This window comes from Tursiops truncatus, chromosome 6 (genome assembly GCF_011762595.2).
Source record: "Tursiops truncatus isolate mTurTru1 chromosome 6, mTurTru1.mat.Y, whole genome shotgun sequence".
NCBI lineage: Eukaryota > Metazoa > Chordata > Mammalia > Artiodactyla > Delphinidae > Tursiops > Tursiops truncatus.
Window position 1 is genome coordinate 33,515,227 of NC_047039.1, and position 8,322 is coordinate 33,523,548.

Genomic DNA, 8,322 nt, shown 5'->3' on the forward strand with positions numbered 1-8,322 from the left:
AACTCTTGACTTCTTAATGCCAGAGAAGATTGTTGGCTGTGTGTGGCAATTTCCCAGTGCAGGCCAATGCAGAACATGACCCCAATCTTCCAGAGAGCTGCCAGTTTGCAAGGCTGGCCTGACCCAGCAAAATTACCTGGAATCTGGAATAGGGCTTCCAGGGCTGCTGACTGTTCTATCACCTTCAACAACAGGACAGCCTGTTCTCAGAAAAGAGAATGAATGTTGTTTACCTTCATACCACTGAGGTTCAGAGTAAAAGATGTTTGTGAGAGTGGGAAAAAGAGGAGGAAATAGGTGACATTCATTCCAAATAATGGTAATAAGAGCTTGCACTTATTAAGTCCTGGCTCTGTGTTGAGTGAGCGCCTTTGGTGCATTATCTCACTCAAAACACGGTAATTTCTGGTCTGTTTCTATTTTAACAGAATCACAAAATGTCCAGAGAAAATTGTTGTTAATCACTGATAGTACCTTGGCACTTGCCAATCATTTTTTGTTGTTGTTGTTTTCCATCTTTCCTCAAAGGCCTAATAAAGGTCAGCTGGAACACTCTATTGATGCCCATGACCCAGCAATAATTCTCATACAAGGCTGACAGCTAGGAAAATAGATCAGTCCTGTGGAAAACAAATTGGCCTGCCTGAGAGATCTCAGAGGCCACGTATATGAAAAAGATACATCTATGAACTTCCTATTGCCAACTTTGAAAGGTTGGTATTTACATGGTCCTAGAAATGGAGCCAACCTAATCCTTACTGATCCAACATAAGGTTATAAATGCTCTGCTGTATTGGAAAAGAACTAAAGAAGGGAAAGATGTCTATTGCACAATCCAGGTATTGGTCAGAATGTGTTGTCCTTTCCTTGATGATCAGCTTCAGTTCTGATCTAGATGTTCTGATCCTCATCACAAATCACAGAGGACACTGGAACAATTTTACTATCATTAAATGCTTAAACGATGTTACAATCACTTAAGCAACTAGAGTATGCATATTAAACCTTTAATTTATAATCCTTTTGCCAAAGCACTTCTGTTAGAATTTAATATTTCTCTGGACTCACACTTCAAGTCCACTCATTACAATTAATTCCAATCTACCTAATCAAGGATGCATGTCTTTACTTATTCTCCCTAAAAGTAACAGAGATTACAAATGGATGGATTTCATTACTGTTCACGATTGTGGTCAGTTGTTCTCAGGTCCTCGGTCTGGAAACATTTCCCACCGGGACGCTATTTGGAAGCTAAACAACCATAGATTTAGCTGCTAACAACAATAACAAAAAGGAGACAGGAAAAAAATACACATCACACTTATTACAGAGATAAGAATGAGAGAGGCTGAATCACCATTGAAGGGGTCAGTAGTCCAAGGCCACTCATGCCTCATGATTGGCAGCTGCAAAGGGTTCCCTTTGCCAAGCCCACTGTTCAGAGGGCAAGAGGTCAGAAAAGCAGTGACAGTGCCTTGGAGAAGTGGCTCATCCAGCATTAGTGGCTAAATCCAGGAACACTGGAAAAACACCTGCAGGTGGCATCTAATCTAGTATTTAAAAGCACACAGGGAAGCAACTAGCAAGTCCTCACAATTCTGCAAAAGTTGATTTTTTTTTGGTCTCAAAAGAGAATGAAGGAGAAATGAATTCCCCCCTAGACTTCAAACTCCAAGATACACACCTAGTGGAGTACTAGGTGCACAATAGGAGAGTAATAAATGTTTGTTGGAACTGAAATTAACTGACATGTCCTATCACTGAATCTGCATAACTACCTGACAAAATAGGTACTGTTGTCCCCATTTTACTGTGAAGAAATTGAGAAAGAATAGTTTGGTAACTTGTTAAAAAGGAATAAAGCCAGGACACAAACTCAGGTCTTTGCGGCCCCAAAGCTAATGTTCTTTCCATTGTGTTGTGATGCTGCAAACCACCTGCTTTGCTAAATTAAGAAAAGAACTCCTGCATCTCTTCTTTTTTTTAATTAATAATTGTTTATTTTTGGCTGCATTGGGTCTTCGTTGCTGCACGCGAGCTTTCTCTAGTTGCAGCGAGCCGGGGCTACTCTTAGTTGTGTCGTGGGCTTCTCATTGCTGTGGCTTCTCGTTGCAGAGCACAGGCTCTAGGTGCGCGGGCTTCAGTAGTTGTGGCACGCGGGCTCGGTAATTGTGGCTTGCGGGCTCTAGAGTGCAGGCTCAATAGTTGTGGCGCACGAGCTTAGTTGCTCCACGGATCTTCCCGGACCAGGGCTCGAACCCATGTCCCCTGCACTGAGAGGCAAATTCTTAACCACTTGTGCCACCAGGGAAGTCCCCTGCATCTTTCCTAATTATAACTTTTATAAGACTATTCTATATATGTAAAATCCCCTTTTATTCAGGTCTCCTTATTTCCTGCAGGTGATCTTGTTTATTTCTTTATTCAAAATGTGGACATGCTTCCACATTAACACCACTTCTTTGTCTTTTCCCCCATCCTCCCTTCCTTCACTACTGTCACAGAGAAAGTGGTGGCCCTCCAGTTCTGGGTGAGATTTTTCTGTCATAGAACCATGACCCTATTTGTTCATAACCTCACAGAGAAGGCTCAAGCCCTGGTCAGTGCTGCTGTGACTTATATGAAGCCTTGACTGGCCACATTTTGGCACTAGGTCAGTGTTGAGCTGGTTCCTCCAACCCTGCCGAGATCCCTACTCCTATTCAGAGGTTTTAAGAAATAGTCATCAGTGCTCAAACTTGTAGCTTCAAACAGCTCACAGTTAAGGAAGCTCTGCTGAATGGTTTGGTGGCCACTGAGGTGTGAATGTGATTTTATGTTGGCAAGATCATAGGCAAGTGTGGCATCGTTGGCTATAGTGTTTAAAGACCAAACTTTAACATGTGATTATATTTTGTTTATTATTTGAGTGTCCTTGGACCATGTGTGAACAGACTGCTGTCTGCTTAAAATGATGTCAAAATCAGTGTTTTCTCTATCAAATGCTACATGGACGGTCACAATATTTCTTGGTACTAAGTTGGGTTGTCTTTTGCTTTGATACATTAATACAGCTCTAAATGTATGTCTTTGCTTAGCCTGAAATTGGAAAGGATATGTGCAAACGTAACATTGTGGTACATGTGTATGTGGGGATAACATTTTAATTTGATGGTTTGAAACATACATATATTTTAAAATATTTATTTATATATTTATTTGTCTGTGCTGGGTCTTCATTGCAGCACGTGGGATCTTTAGTTGCGACATGTGGCTTCTTTAGTTGCAGCATGTGGGCTCTTTTAGTTGCGGCATGTAGGCTCTTAATTGCTGCAGGCAGGATCTAGTTCCCTGACCAGGGATCGAACCCAGGCCTCCTGCACTGGGAGCATGGAGTCTTAACCACTGGACCACCAGAGAACTCCTGGTTTGAAATATATAATGCTGTAGTATATGATGTAGTTAAATCATCTCAGTAGTCATAAAGAATAAAATTTGGACTGTTTCTCCTTGTAAACATCACAGAAAGATCCTTTTGATAACAGCTATGTCTATAAATGTTAGGGTACTTCTTATCAACTTGAATATGGTCTCCTCAAGCGAGAATAGCAGGCTGGTCTTATAAATGTGTATATTTGTTACATCTTTATCAGTAGGACAGAGTGAATGAGAATCATGATCTACATTTTAAATCTAAGTTTGCTACATATTATATCATTAATCTATTCAGTCTTATGATTTTTAGAACCTATCTTTGCAAAATAAAATATATAAAAAGGATTAAAACTTAGTATCATCCATGGGTCTAAATAGCATATTATGTCCTGGAATAAATAGATGTGATTGGTATTAAAAAAAAAAAAGTGGTCTTCCTCTATCTCAAAGTGAAAGCTCCCTCCGTGTCCCTCATTCTCATCCATTCTCTGGGGGCTTACTCCACCAATAATCCCCTCAACTTGACCACATTTCATTACACCTTCATTCTTTCTTCTGTGACTTCCTCCTGCCAATGTATAAATGTTTTGAAGTGCTCCCCATCTTAATACACACAGACACACATACACACACACACACACACACACACACATACACACACACACACATCACCTCCACTCACCAGGCTACCCCCCCTTGAACTAATACATTCCTGCTCCTCTCTCCTTCCCTTCATTACCAAGTTCCTTTATCAGGGCCCCCATTTCCTCACCATCTAACCATGTGCATCCTCATCATGTGCAAAAAATTCTCTCTTGATAACCACTGAAGGATCAAATCCAACAGCTTTTTCTTGGTTTTCATCCTCCTCAGACTCTCTGCAGCCAGCCACCATCAACAACTCTTACTTCTTCATATTATCTTCTCCCATGATTTTTCATAATGTGTTCACTCTTAAGATCTTGTTCTCATTCTCTGATTCCTCTTTCTCCTTCTGACCCCAAAAGTAAGTACTCCCTTTGGTTATGCCCATGGTTCATTTCTCTTCTCTTTACGTTCCTCCTTTGGAAATTTTACTCAATCTTTTCTACCAATCTTAGGTCTTGACTAATGCTGGAGTCCACATTTCTAACTGCTTGTTGGCATCTGCCTATCCTCCTGACAACCCAAACTCATTATGCTCAAAATATAGTGAACTTTCTTTTTGTACATATCTGTTAATTATACTGTAAATACTATCCTTCTCAATCACTGTGGAAAAAAATATTCACAAGTTAAGGTTGCATATGTCTAATGCTACAGAAGCCAAATATTAATCATAGGAGGTCTAATATTCAAATAAGATTTTTTCTTTTGTTTAAAGAATGATTTTTCAAAATTAATGAATATTTTTCTAAAGTAATATGATTAGTAAAAAGAATAATTCAAAAATACAAAATAGTATATTATATACAGTAAAAGGTAGGTTGTCCTCTCATCCCTGACCACCATACCTCCAATTCCCCTTCTCAGGAGCAACCTGTGTTAACAGCTTGCTATATATCCACCCAGATATAGTCTATGCATTTGCAAGTATATATGTATAGATACTCCTTAAAAATTCCAGCACAATTCAATGGTAGCATGCTACATACATTATACTCCAAATTACTTTTTTTCACTTAATAATATATTTTGGAGTTTATTTCTCACAAAACATACCTTATTTATTTTTAAGGATTCTATAATATAACCTTGTATGGATACATTTCCTGTTTTTTCCAGTTTTTGCTTTATAAACAACATGTCAATGACTAGTCTGCAAACTTCTATGAACATATCTATAGGACAAAGTACTGTAAATGAAATTGTTAGGTCAAGGGGCTTATACACTTTTATTTTTAATAGGTATTGCCCCCAACAGCAATGTATGAGATAATTAAAATAATAATAACTGGATTGAATTCAAATGGTCTTAAAACTTTTGAAAATGCCCCATCTTCCATTTTGTCAAGCATCTGACATTCTCTCATTTTGCGGGTGAAGGGTGGTAGGCAAAATGTAGTGAGAGGACAAGCAGGTATGGGGCAGTCTTGGATCCTGCCAATGAGGACCACCTGGAATAGTGTGAAGACCTCCGCAGGAAGATGCTAAAGAGGAACGGACAGATGTCCAACGGTTGTTGAGGCACTCATAAATAACCAGCCAGAGGAGGTCTGTTCACCTCTATCAAGGCATCCCCAAGTGGAGATCTCCAGCTCTGGGAAATCGAGGGGGATGATGGTATCTAAAGAAACCACTAATGTGTCCTGAGAAAGTCTGATCACTACTGAGTTCAGACAGAATTAGCCTTAGGGCTTCCCTGGTGGTGCAGTGGTTAAGAGTCTGCCTGCCAATGCAGGGGACACGGTTTGAGCCCTGGCCCGGGAGGATCCCACATGCCGCGGAGCAGCTGGGCCCGTGCGACACAACTACTGAGCCTGCGCTCTAGAGCCCGCGAGCCACAACTACCAAAGCCCACACGCCTAGAGCCTGTGCTCTGCAACAAGGGAGGCCGCCACAGTGAGAAGCCCGCGCACAACAGTAGACCCCGCTCACCACAACTAGAGAGAGCCCACGCGCAGCAACGAACACCCAATGCAGCCAAAAATAAATAAATAAAATAAATAAATTTATTAAAAAAAAAAAAGAATTAGCCTTAAACAGCTTCAAAGCCCAGGGAACAACAGGCAGTTAAGACTTTTTCTATGCATTATCTCTTCAACCCTGGGTGTGTCAGAAGTTATGGATGCCGGGGGTGGGGGAGGTGTGGTAATAGAGAGGAGATGTAGCCCAACTTAATCTTAACTGACACAAAAGCATGCACCCTCAAAAAAATGGTTACACATATGCATCAAGACCTGTGTGAGGATTTTCATAGCAACATTTGTAAAAGCAAAATACTGAAACAATCTGAATGTCCATGGATACATGGATGCATAAAATGTAGTCTTTTTCTACAATGAAATATTATGCATCAAAACTTGTAAACTATAGCTACATGCATCAACATGGATGAATTTCAGGATTATAATGCTGAGGGGAGAAAAATGAGAAACAGAAAGGTATATATCACATGATTCAAACTATATAATTAACTTTCTATAAGTTAATGCTTTTAAACTAAAACATGTGACACTAAACAATATATTATTTAAGAATACATACAGAGTGGTAAAATTAAAAAGAAAAGCAAGAAAATGTTAAACAAAAAATTCAGGATAATGGTTCCTTCTGAAGGAGGGGAGTGGAATTGGGAAGGGGCATTCTAGGGAATTCTAAAGTACTGGGAATGTTCTAGTTCTAAAGCTGTGACACTGATAATTTGTTTTATCATCATTCTTTAAACCTTACGTGTATCTTACAAATGCAGTTAATCTCTTCATTATTCAATAAAAACAAATTATAGAAAAAATAGAACCGTAGATATTTTCATTAGTCTGAAAAATCCCTTAGTTTTCTTTCACTTTCATAATCATGTGGAATGCATGTAAAGCAATTTGCACAGTACTTAACAAGTGGGATCTATTTTCATGAACCTCCAACTCACCGCTTGTTTGTCCTGTGGGGATTTTTTTTTTTTTTTTACATCTTTATTGGAGTATAATTGCTTTACAATGGTGTGTTAGTTTCTGCTTTACAACAAAGTGAATCAGTTATACATATGTTCCCATATCTCTTCCCTCTTGCGTCTCCCTCCCTCCCACCCTCCTTATCCCACCCCTCTAGGTGGTCACAAAGCACCGAGCTGATCTCCCTGTGCTATGTGGCTGCTTCCCACTAGCTCTCTATTTTACGTTTGGTAGTGTATATATGTCCATGCCACTCTCTCACTTTCTCCTGTGGGGATTTTAAAGAACTAATACAAGAGTAGCAAGAGCATCGATTTGCTGAGACAAGTACTCAGCAGCTTTACGTGGTCCCAGGCAGTGTCAGCACAACACCCAGTGGAAGTGGGAAGGCTGGAATTGTCATGCTACCCTTCCGATGCTGACTATCTGATTTGAATTATCTTCTCACTGAAGGGAATGTCTGTCCTTCCTCCACAACTATGTTCACCTTCACAACTTATCACCACCAGCCTGCAGCCTCCTGCTCCAGGACCCTCCGCAGTTACGTTCAGCATGTCGGATCAATAATGGCCATAACCCCATGTACAGAGTGCTACTCTGTGCCAGGCATTGCTATCTAGCCCCCCAAAACTCCCCAGGCATAACGAGTTTTAAGCCCATTTTACAGAAGAAAACAAGCTCAGGGAAGATAAACTTTAGACAGCTAAAGTCATAGTAGTATCAAGTACTGGAGGTAGAATTCAAGTCCAGGTCTCTCTGACTCCAAGTGCAAACCTCTCAACTGGCACCCAGCACTCTTCATCATGGGACTTCCCTTGTCTATCCAATTTTCCAATGAACCCTCCTCTCCAGTAAGGCAGGCAAGTATCCTGAATGTTTCCTGGAAAAGTCAGGCTCAGTTTGTGTTCATGCCTTTCCTTATGTTATTTCCCCTGCTGCAAACATCCTCTCCTCCACTCATCCAAATACTACACTTCTTTCAAGCTTCTATTTGGGACTGTTCTTCTGAAGTCTTCCCCAACCAATCCAACTCCAGAGTGGTTTCACTTTATCAGAATTTTTTTTGTCTTCTAATGTTTTTTTTTTTTTTTTGATTACCTAGGCTAAGGTTCCATAAGAGACAAGATGCCATCTTCTTTTATATCATTTGGTTTTACTTTATTTGGGGTTCTCCACACCCACTGACTGCAAAATAAATGAAGACAGTGATCCAGGTACTATACAGACATAATTATAATCCCTGTGGCAGTGGTTCCAAGGAGATTCCAAATTTCCCTCGGAGCTTGTTAAATCTGTAGATGCCAAGCTTCACTCCAGG

At 40.2% G+C, this 8,322-nt stretch overlaps 1 pseudogene; it reads left to right on the top strand.

Moving 5' to 3' along the window:
• Positions 1 to 2,554: 2,554 nt before the first annotated feature.
• On the top strand, positions 2,555 to 2,865 carry LOC101338683 (ATP synthase F(0) complex subunit g, mitochondrial pseudogene; annotated as a pseudogene).
• The last annotated feature ends 5,457 nt before the right edge of the window (positions 2,866 to 8,322 follow it).